This window comes from Amblyraja radiata, chromosome 34 (assembly GCF_010909765.2).
Source record: "Amblyraja radiata isolate CabotCenter1 chromosome 34, sAmbRad1.1.pri, whole genome shotgun sequence".
In the NCBI taxonomy this organism is placed as follows: Eukaryota; Metazoa; Chordata; class Chondrichthyes; order Rajiformes; family Rajidae; genus Amblyraja; species Amblyraja radiata.
In genome coordinates this window covers 11,224,818-11,241,901 of record NC_045989.1, presented here as the reverse complement: position 1 = coordinate 11,241,901, position 17,084 = coordinate 11,224,818, and the positions used below count along the sequence as shown (strand labels likewise).

Below are 17,084 nucleotides of genomic sequence, written 5' to 3'. Positions count from 1 at the left end.
ATTTATCTTAATTCTAGGTATATCCTTTTATTCTGAAGCTGTGCCCTCTGGTCCTAGACTCTCCCACTACTGGAAACATCCTCTGTACATCCACTTTATCTCAGCCTTTCATTATTCTGTAGGCTTCAATTAGATCGCCCCCCATCGCCCCCCCATCCCCCCCCCCCCCCCTCATCTTTCTTAACTCCAGGAAGGCTCAGAAACATCAAACACTGCAATGTCCTCCCTAACTTGTCACAAGGTCTTAAGATGCACTTGGTCAGGCCCAAGAAACGTATCCATTTTATTGTGCGTTTAAACCCCCATTCCCTATTTTGGCAATTCGTATATTACAACTGCTATTCCTCAATTTTTTATCTTGCATGATTTGAAGTATGAAAAGTTGTTATTCAGTATCTCCCCCATCTCTCCACAAAGACAACCAATCTGACCTTTAAGGGACACCATTCTTGCCCCGGCTGCACTTTTGCGTGATATGCCTGTGGAATCTCTTAGGATTTTTCTTTACCTTGTCTGCCAGCTCCATTTCATGCCCTCTTTCTGCCCTCCTTATTGCCTTCTTAAGCATACTCCTGTACTTCTTATACCTGTAGCTGGATTTGACATATGCCTCCTATTTTCCTGACCAAAGTGTTAACATCTTTCATCAACCAGGATTCCCTAAATTGATAGCCTTGCCCTTCACCCAAATAGGAATATGCTGCCTCTGTACTCTTGCTATCTCACTTTTGAAAGGGTCCCGATTGCCAGCCATCCACTTGCCTGCAAACAGACTCTCCCAAGTAATCTTTGCAAGTACCTGCCAAATACCTCCCAAATTGGGCTTGCCCCAATATAGGACCTTAACTTGTAGGCCCGTACTATCTTTGTAACTGGTTTAAAACTTGCAGAATTATGGTCACTGGTCCCAAAGTGTTTCTTTACTGAGTCACTTGCCCAATCTCGTTCCCAAACAGGAGGTAGTGTTGCGTCCCCTCGACATATTGATTAAGGAAGTTTTCTTGGAAGCATTTAATAAATTCCACCTTGTCGAAACTTATTATCAATAATTGCTTTATCCTGAAGCAAGCCTACGCACTCACGCTCAGAGTAAAGCAGCGTGATGTCCAAATAAAGGTTTGCAACCATTCTGCAACGGAAGTTTTGAATTATCAAGGAAACAAGTTATTTGAAATGAACAAATTGTAGTTTTGAAAAATCGTCAAAAAACTGATCATGACCAAAATACATGCAAGATAAACTGGCCTCACGGTGGCTCAGCTGCTGCCTCACGTTGCCAAAGCCTCAGGTTTGATCTTGACCTTGGGTGCTGTCTGTGTGACCATGTGGTTTTCTTCCACATCCTAAAGACCTTTGGACTTGTAGGTTAATTGGCCTCTCTGTAAATTGCCCCTGGTGTGTCGGAGTGGATGAGCAAGTGGGAAACATAGAATTAATGTGGGTGGTACACAAAATTGCTGGGGAAACTCAGCGGGTGCAGCAGCATCTATGGAGCGAAGGAAATAGGCGACGTTTCGGGCCGAAACCCTTCTTCAGACTGATGGGGGGTGGGGAAAGAAAGAAGGAAAAAGGGAGGAGGAGGAGGAGCCCGAGGGCGGGCGGATGGGAGGGTGGGAGGAGACAGCTAGAGGGTTAAGGAAGGGGAGGAGACAGCACGGGCTAGCCAAATTGGGAGAATTCAATGTTAATGCCATAAGGACGCAAGGACCCCAGACGGAATATGAGGTGCTGTTCCTCCAATTTCCGCTGTTGCTCACTCTGGCAATGGAGGAGACCCAGGACAGAGAGGTCGGAGTTTGAGTTTCCCCAGCAATTTTGTGTACCTTCGATATTCCAGCATCTGCAGTTCCCTTTTGAACATAGAATTAATGTGAACTGGCGATTGATGGGTGGTGTGGAATGGCCTGTTACCTTGTTGTATCTTGTATTCAATTAATCATCAACATGAAACCAACCAATTGTGACTGACTGTGGCCAAATATTGCTAAGAATTTGGAAGAAATGGCTCCATGTGCAGAATTTGCCAGCATTGCAGACCAAATCACCCAAAACTTCGCTCCATAGATGCTGCTGCACCCGCTGAGTTTCTCCAGCATTTTTGTGTACCACCCAAAACACAATATCACCATGAAAGTGGTCAATTCAACATTCCAATGAAGCCATGTAAACTTTTGTCAAACAAAAAATGACAATTTCCTCATCCTTTTCAATGCATATTTAAATTGGATCGAAGCCAGACATATGCGTATTTGTATGACATTATTTGAAGAATTATCGTGCATCTTTGAAATGCTTGGAATACCAGAACTAGAGTTCAGTAACGGAATACAATTCACATAGCCATTGCTTGAGAGATTCAAGCAGTTCAGTTTAGTTTATTTAACAATGTACAACATCGAACATTGGCTGACTCCTCGGTTAATATCTCATATTCAATAAAACCATGGAGATACTGTATATGGGTGTTAAGAGGAGCTTTAAAGAATGCATGCAATTTCAGTTTCTCTAGATTTAAATGGTCATCTTCTTGTTAAATACCACACTATGCCAGACTGTACCATTGGTTTCAGCATAACAAAGCAATTAATGTATCATTACCTTTGTACCCGAATGACTTTATTGTTTTCGATCTTCGATGGGAGTATAGGGACGGCAATGATAGCAAATGTGCCGAGATAACTAAAGAAAGGCAATATTGACAAAGTGGGAGTCAGAATCACAGGATTGGTAACACATACAAGACTCAGAAATAGAATACAACTTCTCAACATTCACCCTGTCAATTCTCTTCAAAATCTTGTATGTTTCAATATGATCATCTCTCATTCTTCTAAACTTGAATATAGGCCTAATCTGCTCAACCTTCCTTCAGATGTCAACACCTTAATATAGGTGACAGTTGATCTCGAGGACTTCTTCTTCATTTGTCTAACAAGGAGTGTAAAGAGCCCAAGAAAGACTGCAACCTTCCTCTGGAACTCATCCTTGAATCCAGTTGACTCCCTCCTGTTCCCCCTTTCTATCTCTCACTCACACTACAACAAAGCAGAGAAAAAGTTCAATCCAACTTGCTCCCAGAATCCGTCTGCCTGTAAGAAGCGGGTAGACCTTTCCAAAAGCAACCTTGATTTGTAAAAAGACTCCAGTCATGCTGGAATCACATTCATGTGACATTGGATTCTAAATCTAACGCAATAACTCTGCGGGGGGGGGGGGGGGAATCAAAGCTCCGGTCAGGGAATCGGGTGTCCTTTGGTTCACAACACATTTTATTCTGGAGCCATGAATGGAGATGGAATAAACGGGTAAACATCAGCAGTAAACATTGTGGAAAAGCGTATAGAGTTAGCAGCAGTAAACAATAAGGAAGTTAAAATTAACTTCCCAGGGTCACATCTCCATTTATGCTATGTCACAATGACCCATGTAACACTGTCACGTTTAGCGCTCAATTTTCTCAGAACATATCTAGAGCGCAAATCATGTATTATTGTAAAATTATTAAAATTTATATTATTAAAGTTTATTTTTATTCACCTCCTGCACCATCCTCATTGGAATATTCCACCACTCCCCACACACCATCCAAAGTGGAAGCATCTTCTTTAAGTCTACTGTAATGGATCCTTTAAGGCAAACACTACAATGAACATAGCCCAAACGTCTGTTCAGTAGCAGTGTCTGCTGAAGAGCCGTGTCCCTTGCAGTCCCAGCCTGGGTGTGGTTGTAATTGGAACGGCTAGAGTGGCAACTCCCCAGTCCAACTTGGCACCACATCTCCCCAGAGTTTACCTCAGCAGCTTTCTGCATAATAGACACCAGACACTCCAGACACTTGAACTTGCTTTGCAACGTTTTTTCACTTTTATTCAATGTATGCAATGCTCTGCCCATCTCATTGCGGCTTGGGCAATGGTCCCCATCGCACTCATAGTAATACAGCAGAGAAACTGGCCATTCAGCACAGTTATAAATCATTCCTGCCCATGTACCTTCACAAATGGTCTTTTCAATGTCGTTGTTGTACCTGCTTCAACTGGCAGCTTGATCCATAATCCAAAACTGTCTGTGTTAAAAAACTGCCACTCCGGTTTCCTATTAAAGCTTTCCCCTCTCACCTCAAACATATACCCTCTACTTATTGATTCCCTCAACCTTGTAAAAATACTCCGTGCATTCACCTCATCTATTCACCTCATGTTTTCACACATCTCCATAAGATCACTGCTCAGCCTTCAGCTCCACGGAATAAAATCTTAGCCTGCCTCTCCCTATAGCTCACTCTCAAATCCCAGAACCATCCTCATTAATTTTTCTGCACCTCTTTTCAGCGTAATGGCATCTTTCCTGTAGCAGGGTGACAAAAACTTTATCCCAATATCCTAAGTATGGTCTCATCAACATCTTGTAAACATAACTTCCCAATTTTAATACTGGGTTTCCTGACTGAGGAAGGTCAGCATGCCAAAAGTCTTCCTCACCACCCTATCTACAAGTGGCACCACTCGAAGTTGCTCTTGTGCATCAACTGGACTGCTGATTTAACAAATTGTATTTGTTCATCAGTAATCAAACTGTACATACCAGTGGATGCATTAGGATCAGCAGCAATGCCAGGTCATTAAGTTCATCATGCAATAGTTTTAGTGAGTCGGTGGTTTGTGCTAATTCAGTCCTTGCTTAATGGCACATAGCTTGGAATTGGCAAAGAGATAATGATGCGGTTGGCTCTTAAATGCCCTATGAAACATCCGATCAAATACCCAGATCGAAAGCAATTAGGGGTTGGAAAAAAATGAAATAATTAATTTGAAGACATTTGGATTTGACAGTGGCATAATGGGGTCTACAAATTCAATTTATTCTTTGGCATGCGTCAGTGAACTGCAAGTCATTTTCTGCAAAGTGGAGACTGATGGAAAAATTGGCACACCTCTGAATTAAGTTGCCAATACTCCAAGATTATCCTGGAGTTTCCAAGAATTGAAGATTAAACACATGAACATTGCCAGAAACAAAAAACGGGCAAAAAAAAACAACAGGATTATTGAACAAAAACTGTTGTTTTCATTTTCTTTGAAAACTTCTATTTGGTTCGAAGGTTGCTGGCGATGGGCAACTCATTAACAATCAAGGGGAATCCAATTGGCTAATAAAGTCAGCCTGCATTCCTATTGGCTTTGAGAAGATGATTAAACCAATAGCGTTAAGAGCGGGATGATTTAAGGTGGGAGGTCATGTGATGGATGTTCCTGGTAAATGACCAGCCAATAGTGGCAATCCTCCCTGAAATAATGGGATGACATTTGACTTGGGCAGTGTCACAAAACAGGTGAAGTCAGATTTGCTGCTGAATAGACACTGCTTTGATATTCAGCACCATTGATTTCAAGGCACAGCATGACTGGAATCCCCCATCCTTCTCCAAAAAAAGCATCTCAAAGAAAGGACATGCAATCAATACAGGACACAAAAATAATGTCTATAAATGCTGAAGCACATGTGCCTAAAATCTGGAGAGCATCCATTTTTGGTTCTTTAAACATGGTTACATTTCATACTAACTCCCAATTGAGTCCCATGTAAAAGAAACAAAAACAATATTTTTAAAAATCACAAAATTGGCCTAAATCCAATTTGAAACAGTGTTTGGGTGGTTTATGCTCAGAAACAAACACCAAAGTGGGATTTCATCCAATTTTGCACATCTCTCAAAAAATGTACTGCACAGCAGTAAGAGAAGGATTCATGATGTTTTAAAGGCACAGTCCTCAGGGAGACCAACTAGCGTATATACACTTTATAGCTGCCGTGGAAAGAGAGTTCCAATTAATTCAGGAGTTAGGTCATTTGATTCAGGAAAGCAAGCTTACCAAAAGAGGAGGCTGGCAGGCTGGAACAATGCTGAAGGAAATATCATGACACTGCAAGAAATTTCAAGGTGGTCTCCACACCATTTATAACTGCTGAGTAGAGCCCCCCACGGGGAAGTGTATTTAACGTGGTTTATGTTCCTTTAGCAAGGTACCATTCATCAGAAAATGCAGAAATGTTGAAGCAAGCCATCAAAGTAAATGAAGCAGGGATTTATTCAACTGCTTATCCAAAATCATTGCGGGTAAAAAGGATAGGATGATGTGATGGAATTTTATGGGTTATTGGTGTTAAGGTTTACACAATGGAGAAGCTCATAAATTCGCTAATGGAAAACAAATGTTGCGAGATCCTAATGATATTCATTATCCAAAAGGACATTTGTCCAAGAAAAAAGTGTGACCACTTAATGCATACTTGAGAATCCAAGTGTCATGACGACTCTCATGAAAGTTGCAGTTAATTATAACAAAGTTTTGCATTTCTACTGCGTCTTTCACAAGCATTAATATATTTGAAGCGCAGTCAATCTTGTTAAATAAGAAATGTGACAACCAACCAACAAGACCTCATGGATGGTAGTTTAACAAAGCAGGCCTCATATAAATGCAGATGCTGGAAATTTGAAATAGGATCACAAAATGCTAGCTTCAAGGGAGAAACAGAGAAAAAAAATTCATTACAAAGACCGTTCATCAGAATTTGACAACAGCTAATTTGTTTTTCAGTGATGTTGCCTGCAAGTATTGACCACATCACTATGGATAATGTCCTTGCTCTTTAAAATAATTCTTTGTAATCTTTACATCCATCTGAGATGCCAAACATCTAATCTGAAAGGCAGTCATATCTATAGGAATTTCACATGAGTTCTTTGAAGTACACTTGACAACATTAATCTGAAAACAGCAGTGACAAATAAAATAGTACATCATAATAATATTAGGGACACAAATGACTGAAGATACTAGAATTTTGAGCCAAAAACAGTGTTGGGAGACCTCAGAGGCCAGGCTGTACATGTGAATATGGACAGATATGTTCTTGCCCCACCCCTCCACTTCAAATGTTCTCCTCTCTATTCCATCAGGCTTGAAGCCCCAACCCAAAACACTGTCTGCTCATTTCCCTCCATAAATGCTGCCCAGCCTGCTGAGTTCATCCAGCACTTTGCTTTTTGAATATTATACTGTAATACTGCTGCTTGTGGAAGCCCGTTGTGCAGAAATTGGTAGCCTTGTTTCTACATTACCAATGAGACTACACTTGGGGAAAAAACATGACATGCTGTTAACAGCTCTGGGATGTCCTGAGAACAAAGGTATTGTGGAAATAAATGTTTTACAAGATATCACTGCCAAATCTAATTCCAGGTTCATCTGACACTTGCACACAAGGAGGGTTATACTTTGAACTGTTTTTTACTTCAATTGAAAATAGGGAAACCTGCAATTAATGGACAGCATATCTAATATCACCTGTCACAGACCGCAGTTTCTAAACTGCCTCTCTGGGGATCCCTGGAGAAGAGCTCTGACCGCCGGCCCGCGGCCTACATCTTTTGAAGCCGCTGTGCTTCTAACCAGGGCGCAGCGGGGTCTTAGATTTTCGACCGCCGGCCTGTGGCCGTCTTGAAGCTGCGGTTTCCGGTAGGGAAGCACCGATTCAGGACTTACCTTGTCTGCACATTTGGTCGCTCGCAGCGGGGGAAAATGGAGGACTGACTAAACCTTGTGCCTTCCACCAGTGATGAATGCTGTGGTGGATGTTTGTGTTAAATTTTTATTGTGTATTGTGTGTTCTTTTTTATTGTACCGCTGCTGGCAAGTTCGTTTCACTGCACTTTATTGTGTATGTGACGAATAAATCTGACTATTGACTATTGACCTCTCATTTCCTTCCCCTACCTGCGCATCTACTAGCAGGATAGCGAAGGGTGAAAATATTAGTAGATTTACCCTTTTATCTTCGAATGGTACTTATCCCAGTTGAGATATGATGACAATAGTTATCTAACTCAGATTTGCAGTAATGCAACACTGAAAATGGTCTTTTCTCATCATGCAAAAAAATGTTATTGACATCATCGGTTCATGAAGAAAATTTCACTAATGGAGCTGCCCTTGGAAATTTGTTTCCATCCTGACCTGCTATGGGATGACATGCAAGTCATGTTCATAAAGAATATGCTGATGTCAGGTCTCAGTGCAGACTGAGGTCAAGAGAGGCTGTTTCATTGCTCCTCGTTTCTTATCAGCCTTTTTAACTGGCTATACGATACCACCAGAATTGCAACTCCCAAATTACCATGAAGGCCCATTGTCCTGGCAATGTTGCAGTATATGCCTGGCAAGCATAGCCGTGGTGTCCTCTGCCGCTGCTGCTCCACCATTGTAAGCCGTGTCTGGTCAAACCCCAAGCTGTTGCAGGGCCTCCAGCAGCCCACTCCGTCACCACTGCAGTGCACTCCTATCCACAGCCAGTCAGGCAGCAACTCTGGAGAACATGGATAAGTGACAGTGCTGGTCGAGACCCTTCTTCAGTCCCTAATTTCTAGTACAATCACGACAGTTCCTAGTTCGGTAGCTTACAACACGACAATATGAATATTGAAATCTCCAACTTTAGGTATCGAGTCAAGATCTACCAACCATTTATCACAATGTACAGACATCTGCATACACAAGCACTCATAGACTGAGCTCTAAGTCATCATTAACTCCTCCACTGAACAGTACAAAGGAATGGGCCATACACCAAATATCCAGAAAACATAGGTTCTCACCATGCCTCCCCGTCACCCCACTAGAACATTTAAAAACCTTTTGGACAGGCACATGCATAGGTTTAGAGGGATGATAGACTAAGTGCAGAACCGTTGGGTCTGCTCCCCCAACGCAATATTCCACCACTCACCCGTTCCCCAAACGCAGCCCGTTCCCCCAACGCAATATTCCACCACTCACACATAGCCCCCAACTGCGCAGGTGCAGCTCATTTCCTCTCATCCCCCAGCACTCCCTCCTCCTCCTCTTCATGGGAGACCAATCTGCGTGACGGCGACTGTTAGGAGAGGAGACCAATCTGTGCATGTGCGGATTTTAAGATTTTTAAACCTTAAAATAACTTTTAAAATACGCCATCGATCGGAACAGAACTTGTTGCCCTTGTAGCACAGGAGAATGGTGAGCAAGGTGGCGATAAATCGTAGTGTTATTGTGCACCGTTCTTGCGCAAACAGAAAAAAAAGCAAAACCGGAAGAGGACAAGATCAGAGTTTTTGTTATGTATGTATAGATGGACCAAATGCAGGCAGATGGCATGCGTAGATAGGGCATCTTGATCAGCACAGGCAAATATGGACCGAAGGGCCTGTTTCCGTGATGTATGACCAATTGTCAACATCCATGACTAGATTACGGAAAACAAATTTCCATATCTTGACAGCCATTTCTTGCACGAGTTGACATTGATGAATAAATTAACGTCCACCTCAGCAACATAGCCTTCGGTCAACTGGGGAGACAGGTGCTTCTCAATTAAGATTACAAATGCACCACCAAGCTCACGGTCTGCCAAGCAGCAGAGATTTTCAAACTCTCTCAGTGCTTTTAGGAGGTCCAGAGATATGAACATTCTGAAGCAAGCACCTCAAATCATTAAGAAACTCCAACAACCTTGCCAAATAAAACCTATCAACTCATGCAGGTACAGCAGGCAGTGAAGAAAGCGAATGGCATGTTGGCCTTCATAACAAGATGAGTTGAGTATAGGAGCAAAGAGGTCCTTCTGCAGTTGTACAGGGCCCTAGTGAGACCACACCTGGAATATTGTGTGCAGTATTGGTCTCCAAATTTGAGGAAGCTATTTGCTATTGAGGGAGTGCAACGTAAGTTAATTCCTGGAATGAGGACTGTCATATGTTGATAGAATGGAGCAGCTGGGCTTGTATACTCTGGAATTTAGAAGGATGAGAGGGGATCTTATTGAAACGTTAAGGGTTTGGACATGCTAGAGGAAGGAAATATGTTCCGGATGTTGGGGGAGACCAGAACCGGAGCCACAGATAAGAAAAAGGGGTAGGCCATTGAGAACGGAGATGAGGAAAAACTTTCGCAGAGAGTTGTGAATCTGGGGAATTCTCTGCCTCAGAAGGCAGTGGAGGACAATTCTCTGGATGCTTTCAAGAGAGAGTTAGATAGAGCTCTTAAAAATAGCAGAGTCAAGGGAAATGGCATGAAGGCAGGAACGGGGTACTATTGTGCCTGTACTATTGAATGGCGGTGCTGGCTCGAAGGGCCGAATGGCCTACTCCTGCACCTATTGTCTAATTGGAACAATATGTGAACTAACATCAGTAACCTCCCCCAAGCCATCATCCCCAGCACAGATGTTCTAGTCATGGTCAACCAGTCTGGTGGGTGTGTCACATCGTCTACATGCCCAACTCGGAAATCAGGAACTGTATTCAGAGCTCCATTGCAAAAAGAGTTTGGCAGGCAGTTAAAGAAAATGCTTCAAGAGTGTTCACAAAATCTCCTTAAAAAGATGTAACATTTCCAGCGACTTGTTGCAGTCTGTCCCATGTTGCTCACAATAAAAAGAGAATCGAGGAATCATTGGGCATTTCTTGACTCTGAAACAAAAGTGTGGATGATATTCACAAATATCCCCACCTGTGGCAAAGCCTCCCATCGTTGCACCAGCCCACCTCACCTGTCCACTGAATCCTTGTGGAAGTAAGTCACCATCAACCCAAAGGACTACTTAAGAAGATGGTCATCCATCAATCACCTTCTTGTCACCTTCTTCAGCCTTATCACACACCACTGTTAACAACTTACATAACCTTGAACATAATTATTTTATCCAAACACTTAGCCTGTGTCTATGTGGTTAGTCAGTGAAAGGGTTAAGCTACTCATGTGCTTTTAATGAGGGCAACTCCAGCTCTCTTGCAAGCATCTGATTGTCATTAAGTTCAGTGGCACAGCCATGTCATTAGAGCCTAAATGCAGTAAACATTCCTTTCTGTAAAGCCTGACTTTCACCAGGAACAATAATGGTACTTTATTGAAGGAGATACGGTACCTTAACAGATTTCCATAATTGTGGTTAAAATACTTCTGCATTCGAGTAGATGATCAGGAAAGGTTTTCTACATTTTTGGAATTACACTGGTTCAACTTTGGATCATGGGAAAGGCGATTAAGTCTTTTCTCGTTGGCCTGGTGCTGCTTTCTTATCACATTGGCAGAGTCTTGGGTCATTACTCCCTTGAGTGCAGGGGCTGCAATTTGGGAATATAAATCAAAACGGCCCTTCAATCCAAAATTCCACGCAAATCACTTGTCAATAAACAGTCATCTTCTGCAAAGCATGATGTCGTTCACAAACTAATGTATTCTGAAGCCTTTGCAGTAATAGGATAGTGTGGAGCAGATGGGTGAACGTTTACAGACCTTGTGACTCTAGCAGCTGGGAGGTAATGAGGTGTTCAGCTGACCTATTTAAACAACCAATTAGCAGATCAGCATTTGTAAAGCAGCCATTAATCAGATGCGTGCCTGCTTTGCATAGCTACAACCTGAGATAAAACTTATAATTGGCCTCAGCGTCCTTGAGCTCGGGAGGTGAAATATTGGTCAATGTTTTGGCTGTTGATCAATAACCAGTGGCTCATGCAGGAAGTGTGTGTTTGTGCATTTTCTGTGCACGTTTTGTGCATTTGTGCTTGTAAGTGGCTTGTGTATTTGTGTTCTTCTCTGCATAATTGTGATTATTTTATGTACATTTGTATATGTGCGGTTTGTGTATATGTCCTTTTCTATGTAACTTGTTTCTGAATTGTGCGATATGTTTGTGTTTTGTGTCTATATGTGTTTTGTGTTTATATGTGTGTATATGGTGTGAATGCAAATATTGCATTTTGTGTTTTCCTCTGTGTATGTTTATGAATGGTGCATCTGTGGCATGTGTTTGCATAACATGGGCATAGTGGTGAAAGACGATAAATTGAGACACTAGACGTGGCAGATGTTGTAACTCAAGAGTAAAAAATCAAGTTGCTAGAAGAACTCAGCAGGTCATCCAACATTTGTGGAGGCTAAGGGATAATCGTCTTTCACATTTAGACCTTGCATTAGGTCTGGCACATACTGTCTGACCTACTGAGTTTTTCTGGTGGCTTTTCTTTTGCTGAAGAGATATTGACCTTGTCTGTGACTTTGGTCAAGTTACCTACAACCAATGTCAGAGCTGATTAATGAAGGAATAATTTGAAAAGTTGCAGAGCAGTGTCAACAAAATCCTGCAAGGAGCCATCTGTTTCAAAAGGAGGGTGAGAAAACTGTCAGAGGCAGCAAGAAGAGAGGACAAAACACAAAGCTGCAACAAATATTTTTGGGTACAAAAATAATGCATGCACCAAACGGAACTGTCATGCTCAACAGCGCCACAGGTACCGGAAAACACTGCAACATGCAGGATCCACTCCAGTCGTACATAATCCTGACTTGGAAACATATTACCATTCCTTCATCATTAATATTGGTATTGGATTATTATTGTCATGTAAACCAAGACACAGTGGGAAAAACCCAGTTTGTGTGCTATCCAGTCAAAACATTACATGGAGTACAATCAATCTGTGCAGTTACAAGCAAAGATCTTAGAGCTCCGCTCTAAGATCTTTGGTTACAAGTAGTCCGAAGTGGGTAATAACCAGAGTGTAGAATATAGCCACAGCTACAGTGAGAATGCAGACAAAAGAAAAGGTGCAAGGGTTGCAATTAGATAGGTTGAGAGCTCGGGGCTAGCTTATGAGAGGTTGGTGATAGTCTGATAACAGTGGGGAAGAAGCTGTTCCTGAATCTGATGGTACTTGCTTTTAAGATTTTGTATTCTCTGCTGGACAAACAAAGGGAGAAGAGGAAATGACTGAAGTCCTTGATTATGTTGGCCACTTTGCCCAGGCAGCATCAAGTATAGATGGAGTCAATGTAGGGAAGGCTGGTTTGTGAAATCGACTGGACTGCATCATCAAAGACCCTCACACCACCCTGGCCACACATTCATTTCACCCCTGCCACCTGGAAGAAGGTACAGGAACCTGAAAACTGTAACGTCCAGGTTCAGGAACAGCTTCTTCCCTACAGCCATTAGGCTATTAAACACTACAACCTCATAAGCTCTGAACTACATACACTTATTATTGTTTGTTTGTTTGTTATGCGTATACACTGAATTTTTTTTCTCATTTCATTGTACTATTGGGACATGTGACAATAAAACACTCTTGACAACTCTCTGCAGTTTCTTGCGGTCTTGGGCAGAGCATTTGCTAAAACAAGTTGGGAAGCACCCAATAGGATGTTTTCTACAGTGCATCTGTAGAAGTTATTAAGATTAATTGGGGAAAGCATCACTATATCGATATCCCGAAACGTTCTCCCCATCCGCACTACAAGTGTACATTTACTAGGAAGACTGCAGCAGTCAAAGAAGATGGCTCAACACCACCTCCTGAACGGCAATTAGGGTTGGACTATAAATGCTAACCTTGTCGGCTACATTCAAATCATGTAAACGAATATTTAAAAAGTCAGAGCTTCTTGAGATCACAGTATTTCTCAAGTCTCAGCTGGACTATGAAACAACAATTTGGGGGTTTAGTCTTGTAACCACTTACAGGACTCTTTTATTCCTTTGCCAATTAGACTCTCCACTATCCAATACGCTTTGCCTCACCAATGTCATATCAATCCATCACACTGGTCCTCCCTGACACGCGTTGCGTTTGATAAATCACTGGATTCAGATAACAATTTTGTTTCACTCAGTATTTTATTACACTCCTAAATAAGGCACATACACTCGCGTATCCCCGAATATCCCTGAACGCACTCGCAAACCCCGAGTACACAGCAAAGCACGCCACGGGATGTTTCGTTCAAGATCACCTGGCACTGTTCGCCACACAGTCCAAGGCTGAGGTTCTCTCCCCAAAAGGGCGCCCAACACCAATCTTTATGGCATTTCTTATCAGAGCAGACCGCACCACTGCCCCCTCCCCGACCCAATCATAAGCCCCCCCTTGTCTGCAACGTTTCTGCGCTACTTGCGGCAGGGGGCACAGGTGATCTACCCAACTATTGCTGTTGTTTTGCTCAGCTCAACTAGACATTGTTTGGGAACATCTACTCAAACATTGCTGTGTTTTGTTCGCCAACGCAGCCTTTCCCATGCACTGATCGCAGGTGCGAGGAGATAAACTTGTTTTCGTAGACCGTGGGATGTATGGCTGCTAATTAGGCTGATAACTCCATTTCACATTTTAGCTGAAATTGTTAGTTCAACCCTCACACTGCACTCCAACTCTTGGAGTCATCCGTCTACATTAGCGTCCATCTAACTACATGTTAATGATTATACAAACAATAATAATCACAAGTACAGTATAATAATTATATCTCTATGAATGTGAGATGATTATGTCAAACTACCTATCCATGCCATAAAGGCGTGAGTTATGTGTTCTATCAGACACTGAGCTAGTTTCAGATGTCTCTGTGAAAGCAAATATTATCTCAATGGCCTTGCAAGCATCCCCATGATTTACTGGCCCCTTTTAATCAGCCCAAGCATGCAAAGTTGTGTTTTGAACACAATTTCACTTCACCTTAACCACATACACCCCAAATCCCATTACATTCGGCCCACAGGCTCAATACCATCCCTTCACTCTCTTGGCACTACTCACACGGCAGTAAGGAAGCACACAATTGCAGAATATTATGCCGCCACCAAAACAAGCCCAGTCACCAGCCATGGCATATGCCCCAAGATCAGTTCGTATTGCCACCATTTCAGCACTCAGGGCTTGGATAGCCTGCCCTGCAACTACTAGCCTGAGAGTGGTCCTGTTGTCTGTGATGTGGGACATGCGCACAAACTCAGTTTACGTAGGTACGCATGCAGGAGCGAGAGATAGGTGTTTGATTCCGTGCAGACAGGTGATGCAGCAGCCAGCACTGCCAGAAGTATCAGCCCGTGCCATCGTCCGATACACATGATGTGCCTCATGATTGTTCTGTAAAGAGAAGACGGAGCTGGCTCACTCTCGCCTGGTTAAGTGTTGTAAAGGTAGACATCTAGGTTTATCCTTCCCGGTCACCAAAAGCAATTGCGTATTGCCCTGTGCTGCAGCAATAACTTCCCCCTTGCGAGGGGGTCCCCCACCGGGGACCGAAACCCACACCTTCCAGGCGTCTTCCTGATCTTCTTTCGTCGGTGTGGCGTCATCTGGCTCGACTGCAACAGCCAGATGTTGGCTCATGGGTGTTTCCCCCTGCCAAAGGCCGTTGGTTCAAGTGTTTACTGCTTGCTGCAACACAAGGGCCCACCCCTTGAGCGTATGGGAGGAGGTTAGTGTACATATCTGCTTTTTAAGTAGACTATTCATACGCTCCACCAGCCCTGCTGCTTGCGAGTAATACGAGATGTGGAGGGTTCACTGCACCTCATCATCAACTGCCCACTGTTATACTTTGTGACCGGTAAAGTGGGACTTGTTTTCAGACTGAATCTCCCATGTGGTGCCATACACGGCCATTAGCTGGTGCAGACCATGTATTCCCCACCCCTGGGACTGACACTGTGTCATCCACACAGCCATACCGTTGGCAACTGCCCAGGATTCGGTGTATAGTTGGACTGGAGTATTGTCATCGGACAAAGGGAGAGCCATGACCTCCTCATGCAGACGGCTAACACTGTCAGGGCCTCTCTCAGCCCTATCAGAGATGTACCATTTCCATTTTAGAATAGAGGAGAGCTGTGCGTGTTCCTCCTTATGGGAGATATTGGCAGACTTAACCCAGGTGATAATAGGTAAGAGAGGGCGCATAACCACTATCCCACCCGCCATAAGGTGTTCGGTAGCAAGGAGTGCCAAGTAACATGCAAATAACTGTCGTTCAAAGGGTGAATATCGCGCGGCGGGGGAGATCAGGCAATGTCTTTGTCCAGAAGCCGAGACTCGCCCGCTGTCCATCATGCTGTTGCTACAGACTCCACTCCTCCTCACGAGGAGTAGCCGACATCTGCAATTCAAAAGAATATGCTGGTGATATCTGCAGAAATCAGCCACATAGTTATGAGTGTAAATGGAATATTGCATGAGACTGAGAATGCATCCTTGCGGGCACTAGTGTTGGGAATTATCATGGAGGATGTTTTGTTGTATTTCCTCACCGATTGTGGTCTGCGGGTCAGGAGGTTGAGGAATGCAGAGGGGAATGACCTCTAGGTCCAAAAGTTTGGAGATGAGTTTGATTGGAATTATGGTGATGAAGGTGAAGCTATATCAATCAATAGTCTTACGCAAGCTAGACACAAAATGCTGGAGTAACTCAGCGGGTGAGGTAGCATCTCTGGAGAGAAGGAAGGGGCGACGTTTTGGGTCGAGACCTTTCTTCCTTATTATCCAGATGTTCCAGCAATGAGTGTGGGGGCCAGGTAGATGCCATCTGTATGAACCTGTTCCACTAGGCAAACTGCAATGGATCAAGGATATCTGGTAGGGCTTATTATATGACCTTGATGCTCTTCATGATGGTGGATGTCAGAGCCACCGTAATCATTAAGGCATTCTACCTTGCTTTTCTTTGGCACCAGGATGTTACTTCATAAAGCAGGTGGGAAATTCAGAATAGAGCATGGTGAGATTAAAGATGCCAGTGTAAACTCCTGCCAGCTGCTCAGCATAGGTCTTGGCGATACAGCAGGGAATTCCATCTGGGCCAATTGCTGACTGAGTTCACTCCCAGGTAGGCCGATCTGACATCTGCGACACCAACTGTTGGTATACTTTGCAGCTGAGGCTGTCAGGGTAGATAACGTCATTCCACTGACCTTCTGTTCAAAGCAAGCATAGAATGCAGAACTCATCAAGGTGAGACATGGAACGCATTGTTACCTGCGATATACCGCTCCACTTCAATTTGTAGCCCATTAAGCATGTACACTTCGTCACCATCAATGCATGGTTATCCAAGGACTCGGGATTGGTCCAGAATTTCCTATTGGCATCCTTGATGGTTTTCCAAAATCGTATATGGGAGATTGTTTCTTACATTTATCTGCCCTCAGAAATACTTCTTTTATATGATGATATCCAAAACAGCAGGTTCACCATACAGACTGGAGTC

The 17,084-nt window shown here is 43.2% G+C and overlaps 1 long non-coding RNA gene across 1 annotated transcript; it reads left to right on the top strand.

Annotated features, from left to right (window-relative positions):
* The first annotated feature begins 1,017 nt into the window (after nt 1–1,017).
* On the top strand, nt 1,018–14,223 carry LOC116991713. The gene is made up of 3 exons (XR_004416880.1): nt 1,018–1,028; nt 10,650–10,652; nt 14,188–14,223. It is a non-coding gene; the product is annotated as an uncharacterized LOC116991713 (long non-coding RNA).
* Nucleotides 14,224–17,084: the final 2,861 nt, after the last annotated feature.